The sequence below is a fragment of the Triturus cristatus genome, chromosome 4_1 (genome assembly GCF_964204655.1).
Source record: "Triturus cristatus chromosome 4_1, aTriCri1.1, whole genome shotgun sequence".
Lineage (NCBI taxonomy): Eukaryota > Metazoa > Chordata > Amphibia > Caudata > Salamandridae > Triturus > Triturus cristatus.
In genome coordinates this window covers 68,872,863-68,885,811 of record NC_140585.1, presented here as the reverse complement: position 1 = coordinate 68,885,811, position 12,949 = coordinate 68,872,863, and the positions used below count along the sequence as shown (strand labels likewise).

Genomic DNA, 12,949 nt, shown 5'->3' with positions numbered 1-12,949 from the left:
TCTGTACAGCCAAGGGAGGTTTCTGCCATTTTTTTAAGTCGCAAAATAGAGGGTTCTGGATAGAAAAGGTGAAACAACTCTTGGATGTGGTCACCTCAGGGGCGGATTAGCCGCTGGGACACGTAGCCCATTGGCCACTTGCTCAAACACCCCTGAAACTCTTAAATCTAGAATTTAAAGGACATCCCTGACACCATAATTCTCAGATCTGTGAAGGCTGCAAAGAAGGACAAACAATAGACCCAAGTCTGTAACAGTGGGAGCTGCACAAACCAAAGGCAGGATACTCTGCACCGGTGACAACGTTCCTGGAACTGCACAACTGTGGCTCATCCAGGAAAAATGTCCAGCTCCCCCAGACAGAGGGATCCTTTTGAGAGCCAAAGGTAACTCCAGACTCCCTTGGACTAGTGGCACTAGTCCCTTGCAACCACAGGTAAAAACAACATCCCAGACCCAAAGCATCCCTGGCAATCTGGCCCTCCGAGGAATCACCCAAAAGTAGATGATCCAGTGCATTAAAGGAAATGTAGTCCTGACCTCCAGCAAGGTTCAGGCAGCTACCGTCCATCTTGCTGATCTTACCGCTACCAAGGCTTGTTGGTGACCAGTCCAGTTACCACCCTCTTTACTTTATACTGCCACAAGAGGGAGCCCGGCAACACCTTCAGCCAACTACAGCAGTGGACCTGTTGTCAACCTTTTGCATCCATTTTCTCCCGAGCACCATGTTAGCGGTAAACCCGGCTCTTCTGTGGCTCCCGCTTCAGCACCAAGGACAGTCAGGCCAGCTCTGCACCCCAGCCTCTCGGGCCAGGTAAAACTGAACTGACTGTTGTGACTTGGTCCTGAGACCCGCATCACATTACCCTCCATGGTTTCAACGCAACTCTACCTGCAAGTGGCCGATTGTCACTATTACCGCAATGATAAAGTTTACAGTAATGAATTACACTGAGTTATATGCATCCAATTGTGTTCATTTTGTTATCTACATTTATATAAAAATCTGCTTTATTTTTATAAATTGGTGTCAGATTTCCTTCGAGTTGTGCCAATTACATATCGTCCATGTTGGTACTCTGAAATGCTAAATACATTTTCTTCTTTGGGGTATCAGTTAATATTACATGGTGAGGCCTAAGTAGCATCAGCACATATTACTCCACTTTCCTACACATTTCTTAACTGACAAAATGGACAGAATTGAGATTCACATAAAGAAGAGCAACCAGATATGCACTCTGCATCCTACCCACCTCGAAACACCAGCAAATGGACAGCCTTTACCCTCTTGCATCCTCAAGTCCGTCAAGGTCACCACATCCAAAGACTACATTCAACCCTCATCTTTCATGAAATACTACTCCACAGAATGCCCTCACACCTCACCTCAACATTATCAATGCCTTCCTCAATCAAGAAATCTTTTCAGGTGACCTTATAAATCAGTCAATCAAGTAGTAGTTGCACATCGCTACTTATCACCCAAGGGGGTCTCAGTCAAAGAGCCAGGTCTTGAGTCTCTTCCTGAAGTGGTTGAACAAGGGTGAGGTGCGTAGGTGGAGAGAGAGGGTGTTCCATGCTTTGGCGACGAGTTAAGAGAACAAGCGTCCTCCTGTGTGGCTGCGGCAGATGCAAGTTGTCTGTGTGAGGGCAAGCTGTGCGGAGCTCAGGTTTCTGGTGGGTTGGTGGGTTGGTGGAAGGTGAGGCAGTGGTTCACGCAGTGTGGTCCGATGTTGTGGAGTGCTATATATGCATGGGTCAGAGGCTTGAACTGGTATCTCTTGTGGATGGGGAGCCAGTGGAGGTCCCTGAGGTGCTGGGTGATGTGTGCTCTTTTAGGCAGGTTGAGGATAAGTCTGGCCTCTGCGTTCTGCATTGTCTGGAGTACTTGCACAAGTTTGTTGCCATAGTCTAGTCGGCTGGTGATGAGGGCCTGTGTCACCATTTTTCTGCTGCTGTTGGGGAGCCATCCAAATATCCTTTGGAACATGCGGATGGTGTTGAATTCTTGGATAATGGTGAATAGTTCCGTGGTTCTGTTGGTACTGATTTCGATGCGCCATGTGAGGGCCTCCCTTTTTGAGACTTTGAGCTGGCAGTGGTGGTTGTTGAGGGCGGTTTTGGAGGTGGCTTGGTCGATGTCATTTTTGCTGATCTGCCATCTTCTTTCTTGTTGTTTACATTCGTGTTGTGCTGTGCTGAGTTCTGGTGTGTACTAGCTGGCTCATTTGGTGGGTCTGTGCATCTTGGGTGGTTTGGACGAGGGAACTTGTTTGGCAGTGTTGGTGATCCAGGCGTTGAAGTTCTCTACTGTTTGGCCCGGTTTTCCATGAAGTTGGGCTGGGTAATTCTGAGGAAGTCTGTACATTGTTGCTGGGCTACAGTGGTCCAGCTGCGGTGGGGAGCGCCATCCTGGACAGGGTTGGTGTGTGGTGGGACGATGAGGGTGAAGTGTACAATAGCATGATCTGTCCAGGTGAGTTGTGATGGGTGGCTGTATTTTATTCTATTATTGGGGGTGAAGATGGATTCCAGTGTATGTCCGGCACTGTGTGTGGGGTCGGTGATGATCTGCTTGAAGACAACGTTGTCTAGTCTTTCCAGGAGGTCAGTGATGTTGGTGTCAGTGGGGTCGTCTAGGTGAAAGTTAAGGTCCCCCAGGAGGATGTAGTGTTTGGGTTTGACAGCGAGGGGGGTGATGAGTTCCTTAGAACAAAACTAATTGCCCCTGATGAAAAAGCCCACCCTGCGCATAGAAGATCTCACCAAACTACCACCCTATAACCCACCAGAAAAATAATCAAGGAAACAGACTACCATCAATTACCAGATTAGCAAGAAAAAAACTTCTATAGAGTTAACCAACTAGCTTCTGGTCCCACTGCAGCTCAGAGACTGCGTGCCTCTGTCAACAAAACCCACCTGATCACTGACAAGAATAATTCCTACCTCTTCATCCTACTTAACATCTTTGCAGCCTTAGACACATGTAACCACTAAGCCCTCATCCACAAGCTGCAAGCATACATAGTCTCTGACATTGTCATTTAATGGTTCACCTTTGGGGGTGTACCCCAAGCGAGTATCCTTCGACATCTACTTGGAACCAATCGGCATGCTGTTCATAGACAGAAGCATCAAAATCCATCAATTCGATGACAACACAAATCTTTCCCTGAAAATCTTCTTAGCCCCTTAAACTTAGCCAATAAAATTCTGTCTCATTTTTATTTAGTGCAGACCAAAACCTCTATCCAAATAAGACTGAAGTTCTACTATTTGCTAACATCAACAACGAACCACAAACTGAAGCCAGCCTTTTGTAATAAACTGGAGAGTTTCAACTCCAGCTGATGCCCCAGGCTAAATCACATTGTTCCAACCTTTACATCAACATCTCTATCAAAGAACACATACAAAAAGAATAAGACAGCATGACACCAGCTCTCTTGCCTGAAGAATTTGAAAATCCATACACTGCAAAACCAAACCAACCTTTGAACAACCTAAGCCCTCTGTCTTGTGTCTGGAGGATGCAAAACGCTATTCAACACTGGACTCCACAGATATGTTGGTTTCACTCTGCTTTGCTCACACACCACATCTTAAGCCCACCATCCCTAACCAAAGACTAATTTCCATCAAAGCCATGAAAGTAAAAGTGCATATTTTTAAAGCAAGTATGTTGCAGTCAAAGCTTATTTTTATGTATTTTTAGGCACCACAATGAAAAAGATCCACCAGAGGGTGGAAATTACAAGGTATAGTAAATATGCACTTTTTCACTTAACTGAGAACAAGCAATGGCAAATTCAATAGATTTGACACAGAAACCTTTTCAAGAAAAACACCCGGTAAGCATCAATGTGGTTATTTAGAGTTACTTTGTGCGACCGACTCTGGCAGGGAGCCACTCAGGGGGACTAGTATTGTCCGCAGAAACAGCTGCATTGAAGGTAGGAACATTCCTCAGTTAGTCCCAGGCACTTTTATCCTTTGGCTGTAGGTTCCTATGGAGTGATCCTGATGAAAAGGATACAGGATGTTGAAGATGCTCAATAAAACTTTAGATGCAATACAGTCTACGGGAGACTTCCTGCGACTAATCCTCGGTCCACAGGTTCAGTGAGGTAATCCTGGCCAGAAGGGACGAACTCCCTCAAATTGCTTTCGGTCCTGGCAAAAGTACTTTCACGACTTGGCGTCAGTCACCCGATGTCACGAGCACAGTGGAATCCTTCCTTGGATGATAACTTGCCTTCTGAGTGACCAAGTTGCACTCCAGCGACTCGTCCAGGCTCAGCAAACTCGGGTGCAACTTTGAGCGTCGGGTCTTGGTCCCTGGTGTTGCATAGCGATGAAAGTGGCTGTTTGAGAATTTGGACTACAAACTTGCCCCAGTAGGCTTCTTCAGCTGTTGTGGCCCTGTGCTGCAAACAGGAGGTCATTCATTTGACCCTTGGAGTCTCTTGTTTTGGCTAGGCTCCAGAGACGACTTCTCTGCGAACATGATACAGCAGGCAAAGCCCACGTTTCCTCCTTCCTGATGACCACTTCCTACCAAGTGTGGCATCAGGCTACCCCAGGATGCACCATTCTGCCCACCTCAAATGTGGCAGAACCCCTCTCTTGGAATTCAGAGCTGCTTATCCAAACCCAGAGGTATGGCTATCAATGGGGATGCACTCTTCTGTAAAACCAGTTTGACAACTTGCTTTCCCTTCCCTTTCCATAGTGCTAGCCTGTCTACCTCATGAACAGAGCAGACCTTCTCCAAAGTGTTTCCCATTTGCCCTTCAAAGGCGGCTTCTTCTTGAAGCTTGCCTTTTGAGCCATCACCCATGTGGTTACCTGCAGGAGGGAGAACACTGCTCTCCCGTGCAGGCCCCTATTTTTTTTCTCCTTTTCCTGGGAGTCATCAGCACGTCTCCCCAGGAGGACAGAACGCTGTTTGAAGGTTAGATCCTGTTTACAACAGCAAACTGCCGCTGGAGATTATGGGCAACTAATGTGGCAACTTCTAAAGATGCACTTTGCCCACCAGCCACATTAACTTTGATTTAACCATTACATCGGATTTAATACATGGATTGTTTTGATACCTTGCAGTACCAACTTTAGCAGTCCTATTCAGACCTTGGTATGGGATGACAGCTTGTAACTCTGTACTTGCTAATAGGACTACAAGCCTTTCATATTAAAAAATGGCAATTTAGGGTTTTTACTGCCGGAACATGTAAGAGTACATTAGCCACTTTTTATTTTTCACAACAAAATGTTATTGTCAACAGTCAAGATACGCCCGTAGAGGCCTAATACCTAAGCAGCGATGGATACATGGTAAAAATATTGATGTCGACATTTTGTAGCAAAATATATAGAGGAGGATGTTGTGCATAATAACTTATTACAATAACAATTAACTGAAGTGTCATTAATCCACTGTAAAATATAGAGCATGTAGAATCAACCCATGAATGCAGACTCAACATTCTCATAATCTGAATATCCCGCCATATAGCAACTGTATTAACATCAATCCATTGTTTGATTAGGACTAGGCTCCAACTAAATCCCCCGGAAGTCTGCCCATCTCTTTGATAACTTGGGGTGTTTCAGAGGGCAGCCCGAGCAGCAAATATAGGTATCTCCAGCCCCATACAGAAATCCAAACCGTTCTTTCAAGCCCCATGAGAGGGCGGGGAGGTATCTTTCTAGGTTTTCGCAATGTCTCGCTTCGCGAGTGTGAGGCTCAGTAACAGTAGGTGGCGTTTGTAGATGTTCCCCCAATGTCGTCGGTGAGTTGTAGGAGGGTTAGTCTGGGTGAATGAGGGACATCCCAACCCAAAACCTGCGACATCCATGCCAGAACCTCGAGAGTGATGTACATGACCATACTGTGTGGAGGAAAGTTCCCTCGGCCACACAGCATCTCAAGCAAAGTGGAGATGTGATGAGCCCTGCTCGCCAGAGCCGATATCTCATGTAATACACCCGGTGTAGGGATTTGAACTGTATGTATCATAGTCGAGTCGCTATGGTGGCACCTCGTGGAGATACCAGCGCCTCAGTCCAATCCTCATCATCCAATGGGCCCAGGTCAGCCTGCCAGGCCTCCCGTGTTCTGGATAGTGTTGTATGGCTATTCGTGACTAGTGTGCGGTAGATTTTTGCAATCTTGTGTTCCCCTAATCCTCCCATAAACACTTTAGCCTCAAGAGGGCAAAAATCGGGTATGGTCTCCTGAAGTGCTAAATATGGCGAGAAGGCATGGCGGAATTGAAGATATTTATAGAATTGCGATCGAGGCATCGCATAATCTTGCTGTAATTCCTGAAAGGACTTCAGTGTCTGGCCATGAAGGACATCCCCCACGTTTGAAATTCCTATTATCTCCCAGCCCGAGAAACCAGGGAGGCCAGCCAGCTGCGGCATGAGGCCATTATGCCAAAGGGGAGCCTCTTTTGTTATTCTGCCCCACCACCCCAGCTGCCGGAGAGTGCGCTTCCAGAGCCTAAAGACCGTGGCAGTCGCCGGAGACAACGCCTTCTGGATTGAACCAGCATACAGGACAGAATATAAAGATTTTTCACCCATCAGCCACCGTTCGACCACATAGGTGGGGTCCGACCAATGAGTAGGTGCGAAGCTGCATAAAATGTCTGAATATCAGGTACTGCCAACCCACTGCAATAGGTTGACTGAAAACAGGTCCTCAAAGCGACCTGAGCTGCACCACCCCCCCAGAGAAAGTGTTGAAGTGTAGCATTTAGTTGCGTGAACCAACTAGGTGGTATCAAATATGGATGGTTTTGAAGTTGATACAATAAATGGGGTAGGGAGACCATCTTAAAAATGGCGGATCTACCAAATAGAGAGAGCGGTAGATGTATCCACAGCGGAGCTAGATTTCTTTCCCAAGACAGGGGCTTTGAGGCAGCCAGAAAGACCCCAAGGTACTTAAAACCATCCTGCACCACCCTAACCTCCTCGGACCATGAGCCGATATATCCTACATTACGTATAGGCCATAGATAGGATTTACGGGGGTTCATGTATAGCCCAGATGTTTCACCAAAGATCTGCATGATCCTGAGGAGTCTAGATACAGAACGGTCTGGTCGCATAAGAAAAAAAAAAACGTCATCTGCATACAGCGATATGTGATCCGACGTTGTCCCAGGTCACTCAAATCCCCGGTACTGAGAGTCCATCCCCACCCACACTGGAAGTGGCTCCATAGCAAGTGCGAAGAGATACGGAGAGAGAGGGGCAACCCTGGCGGGTGCCTCATCAGACAGAGAAAGTTTGAGAAACGGTGTCTGCCACACAGACGGAGGCTGTAATATCTGTATATAGAAGTTCAATATACCTCAGGAGATGTGGACAGAAATTAAGGCGGCTCAACAGCACAAAGAGATACGTCCAACTCAAAGAGTCAAAGGCCCTATCTATGTCAGCCAACAGGAGAGCAGTGGGTTTGCCTAAACGATCCACTGATGCAATGGCGTTGTGGGCGTGTCGGATGTTGTGCCGCGTAGCGCGACCCGGCATAAAACCTGCCTGGTCCGAGTGGACCAGATCCGAAATATGTGGAACTATGCGGTTGTCTATGATTTTGGTCAAGAGTTTTGCCTCGACATTGAGGAGAGATATCAGACGATAGGAAGAGTGGAGTTCAAGGGGTCGGCCCGTCTTCGGAAATATCACTATCTCTGCATGTCGCCAATCCGTTGAAAGAGAACGATCATCAAACGCAGCCTGAAGTGCGGTGAGATAAGGAGCAGTGAGGAGGGACTGATATTTCTTATAACATTTGCATGGGAAACCATTTGGGGCAAGAGCCTTACCTGAACAAATTCCAGACAACGCCTCCTGGACTTCCTCAGTCATGATCAGGACATCTAGTGCGTCCCTTGTCTGGTCTGTGAGGGCACGAGGGGGCAAGTCCGCAATGAACTGCTGAATTAGCTGTGGAGAGATAGTCTCGCGAGGGGCATACAACTCTGCATAGTAAATCGTGAAGCTGGCGGCTATTTAAAGAGGGTCTGTGAGAACTTTTCCATTGAGATAGCGCAGGCATGGGATGGAGATAGGGCGGAGCTCCCTCTGACACAAGCGGTGTAGAAAGGCACTCGATTTGTCGCCCCATTGATATACTCTACTCCGGGTAGCCAACCATGCAGAGCGAGCCTCATTCATCAGTTCCCCAGCATAGACCTGTTGGCTATAAAGTAGTTGTCTGTACGAATCGTGCCCATTCGCCTCACAGCACGTGTGCTCCGTGGCCATCATCTGGGCCTCCAATAGTATCAACCTCTCCTGACGTAATTTACGCTGCACCATACAGTAGGCAACATCTAACCCTCGCAGTGTAGGCTTCATCACCTCCCATACAATCGCAGGCGATTCAACCGATCCAATGTTGTGCAGGAAATATTCTGTCAGGGAGGTGTCTGTGTATATGTGACCTATATTTATCATCAAGTAGGGGCCAAGGTGAGAGGCGCCAGCGGAAGGGAGGATGCACAGTATCAAGTCTTAGATCCAGCTGTAATGGAGAGTGATCTGAAAAATTTCATCCGCTACTAATCTATGCATGTGTGCAGCTAATAGGAAAATGTGATCGATGTGGGAGAAGGAACCATGTACGCTGGAGAAATAAGTGAAGCCATCTCCAAGAGTCCACCCAATCTAATCCCCATATCATGGCTCCAAGTTTAGATTCACAGGGCTCAATCGGATTCCCTGCACCACACCACCTGTCTATAGAAGGGCATATTGTGTCATTCCAGACGACCCCTACCAAAGTCAGTCCCAGAGGAAACTCCACCCATAACCGCATCAAGCATTCCATCAGGTTCCATGTGAGGGGCGGAGGGGTGTATACACTTCCCAAGACAAACAACTTGCCATGCATAGAGCCCGTAACAACCACATAACGACCTTGGGGATCGGTCCATGTTTTCTCGTGTACGAAGGGGACTCTACGGTGGATAAGTATTGTTACTCAACGCGAACCCCTAGTGAAGCTGGAGTGAAAGACCTGTACAAAACCAAAACGTTTTAAGCATAGAAGCCTATTGCCAAGCAAGTGAATCTCTTGCAAGAGTAAAATATCTGTGCCATAACGTTTAGCCTGGTGCAAAACAGTCCCTCTCTTGACTTTATCCAATAATCCCCGAACATTACAACTGACCACCCGAAGGCGTCTCTCAACCAACCCAGACATGTCAAAAGTCGGGGACGAACATCACTGAATACATGCAGGGGACCACACGTAACAATCATAGACTTATCTACAGCTACAGAATGGACATATGCATGACACTGAGAAACAAAAAACAAGAACAGTCCCCAACATCCACCCCCACCCCAATACCTCAAAAAAGTAGAAGCATCTGTCGCGACATGAGAGGTCCCCAGGCCCCAACAGGGGTCCAGCGCCGCTCCCAGCCAATGGATCCCTAAATTGCTACCCCTAGACACAGCGATGTTTCAAGGTCTAGGGAGAGCGTTAGGAGGTGTAACACATAGTAACATGCCATCAACCATAGAATCTAGATCGCTCATGTGATGAGCGGAGGAGTGCAGTAGCTTTCCTGTGACAGTCCATACGAATCATACGTGTGATTTATTACGAGATTTGGAGTGTTTCTTGGATAAGAATCACACATGTTCCACTTTTTAACGTACAGCACCCTGCCTTAGGGCTCGTTAGGCCTAGCTTAGGAGGTTTGGGCTTTGCCATAAATGTAAATGGCAACGCCGAATTAGCAGTTTTAAACTGCCTTCCACTCTGCAGTAGCAGACTGGGGGCCATGTCTCACCTTGTCGTACTCCTGGTGGCACATCTAGTGCTGCAGTCTATGAGAGAAACCTCAACTTCCAGGCCCTGGGTACCGCTGGTACCATATACTAGGGACAGTAAGTAAGTTGGGCTATGCCACTTGGGGACAAACCAATTAAACATCCACCATTTTAAAGGTCAGAGCACATGCACTCAGTCCTGTTTAGCAGGGCTCAGGGCATTACAAAGCCATTACACTAAAACCTAGCTGTCAAGATGGGGGAAGAAGGCGGGGGTAAACCTGCAAAAAGCCTGTTTCATTACAGTGGGTCCCTTTAAATAATATCGGAGAACAGCTACTAAAATGGAATTAAATGCACCCGGAGCATATGCTTTACCGCATTAGGTGACAAGGCAATCCTCTGCCACAGTGCGACTGTTGTTGTCCTCTCTTCTTGGTACATTCCATTTTGGGCTGCAACCCATTAACGAGGGACACTGCGGAGTCGCTGAAGAAGAGCTGTATCACCAGTTACCTCTATTACCCCAATAAGATCCACTTCCACACATGGCTCATTGTTCTATCCACACTAGCTTCGCACATTCAGTGTCTGCCCATGACATGCATAATGAGGAGAAATATCGTTATTTCTCCTTGTTTTTTCCTCTTTCTATGTGTGCTGCATTTTGCAGCAAACATAGAAAGAGTAAAAAGCATCTATGGATTGTTTTTGTACAGGAAGGTGCGCCTTCCTGCACAAAAACAATCCTGCCAACAACACAGACACCCTTCCATCATGGCGCAAGGGTGCCCACATTGGCACTAGGCATCAAATTGTGTGCCATCGCAAGTGAAAGGACAGGAATGGGTCGCATTGCTGTAAACACAGCACATTCCTGTCCTTTCGTTTTGCAGCAAGAAGACTTGTGCTGCTGCCCTATGCCAAAAACTAGTTAATAAGCCCTCCCAGCATGAAAATAAGAGATATGGAACTGACACTGAGAAGTAATAATAATGAGGAAGAGAGGGGGGAGCTGTGGGCCATGCCACTTCTGTGTCAAGGGAAAAGAGCAAGGAGTCCACCACGTTAACTTTTTCAGAAACATATAACAGAAGTTGGAGTCTGCAAATATCTGGCCACCACCATAACACTCCAGACATGAAAAGCAGTAAAAACACACATCTAGTAACACCAGTGGAATGTCAGCATTCAAAGGACTTGCAACATCTACATCAAACACTGCTGAGGTCTTCACATCTGTCTACATGACACCTGACTGATCCTGGGCTTCCAGTGAAGACCCTCCTCCATCTCTTTCTCCAAAAGCAGGATGAAAGAGAGATCCAGTGATGATGGAGAGGTTTACCTTATTCTACTTATCATTTTATTTATTTCTATTTAATAGTAAGACAGAAATTCAAAAAATGATATTCATTAGATAATGTCCATATTGGCCAGCTTTAAGAGGTGTCTACAACCAATAACCATCTACAGCCCATCAAATCTGAGGGGCAACCACAGCACACAGGCAATCCAACACGTGCCCTCTCAGGTCAAGTTCCATCACTTCTCACACCATTTACAGGCCCGACCGATGCCTAAGCAGCCATCCCATCAATTTAATCTCAATCTTTATACATCACATACATAATAATACATCTGAGCACATAGGCCAACGCAGAGATTTGTGTTAACCACAAAGTTATTCAGGTGTAGTTGTGACACTCAGGGCACTATGAGTAGGAGCTACTGCATTGAGCCAATTCAATCGGCCAATAGTATGGCATCTCAATGTTCCCTCACTTGTGGGTCTCATCAGGGGAAGAAGGGCACACTGCCAATGAGTGCCACAACAATCCAGAGGACAACCAGAATTCATCGGCAACCAAGTACCACAGAGTTTAGCAAAGGGGATCCTCCAGCAAGCTAGATTCACGGTTACTTGGCAGATGTCAGCATAGTTGAGGATGAGCATCATACTGCTGTTACTCTGGTGTAGCCACAAAGTGTACCAGAGGATCTAGGTCAGACAGGCACACCAAGGGCAGCATGGTTTCACCTTGGGCTTCTTCCAGTCTTACAGCTCCAAAGACATCCCAGACCTACAAGTAATGGTCAGGGTGGTTTTTTTTTTTAAACAGGGTTATCATTTCTAGTAGAACAAACTTCAAGATGTGCGAGGGGTTGCAGCAGATCCCTGCATGACATATCTCCTTCATGTGGGTCTGCCTAATGTCTGTAGCTAGCTCCATTGCAAATTGTGGCACATTAAAAACTAACAGGAAAGCTTTTTACTACAGATACACCCAAAAACAAACCCCAAAGGTGGAAAGGTATCACACCGGGTCAAGATAGCGAGGCAGCAGATCCGAGACCAACTTCTCTATACTCTTGCTGATCTCAGATGGCTTCAGGATGCAGCAGTTTCCTACAAGGTAAAAAAGAGACACACAAGTCAGACAATCTCTGTAGGTCAAAGAAGCTGTTCCTATGGGTGGATAGAAGTCAATGTTCTCTAAGCCTGCAGAAACACGTATTATGGTGTGTGATATGTTGTGTTAAAGTGCAGGTACTTATGAAGCACATGCCTGTCGCAGATGTGGCCTTCTAGCCAATTTTAGAATTGTCAAAGGAGCTTTAAAGGCACTATCCTGAACTGTTACTGTGTTAGTGTGTGTGAGTGTGTGTATTTGTAAGAGTGCGTGTGTGTATGTATGTGTGTGTGTTTGTGTGTGTGTGTGTGTGTCTGCCCCCAAATCGTTCCAGTGTTCATGCTGGGCAGTGGGCAGGAAAATGGGATCTAGCAAGGGAATTCAAGATTCAATCAGAGACAGTGGTGTCAGTGTGGCAATGACACAACATGTTGTCTGCAGTCAGCTGGTGTCAGTGTGGTGAATGAAGAGATAAAAGCAGGTTTGGGGAGGTCAGTGTCTTCACGTTAACCCACTACACTGTAACAGCAAAGATAAGATGGGTAGTTGCACTGGGGAGGAAGGCAGAGAGTGTGGTGTGGTGGTGAGGGCAATGTATTGCCACCTACTGACCTCCTGGTGCTGTGCATGGAGGGGGCGTGCAAGGGTTAAACTAAGGACAGAATGGGGCTGATGTTGGTTGAAAACACTGTTGTCAGTGGGTGTAGCAGGAACACAGC

At 46.8% G+C, this 12,949-nt stretch overlaps 1 pseudogene across 1 annotated transcript in view; it reads right to left on the bottom strand.

Moving 5' to 3' along the window:
• LOC146839544 (aldehyde dehydrogenase family 3 member B1-like) overlaps positions 1 to 12,949 on the bottom strand; it is a 386,047-nt pseudogene that overhangs the window by 130,317 nt on the left and 242,781 nt on the right. The window contains exon 5 of the transcript XR_014981105.1: positions 12,141 to 12,226. The product of XR_014981105.1 is annotated as an aldehyde dehydrogenase family 3 member B1-like (transcript). The remainder of the gene's footprint in view (positions 1 to 12,140; positions 12,227 to 12,949) is intronic.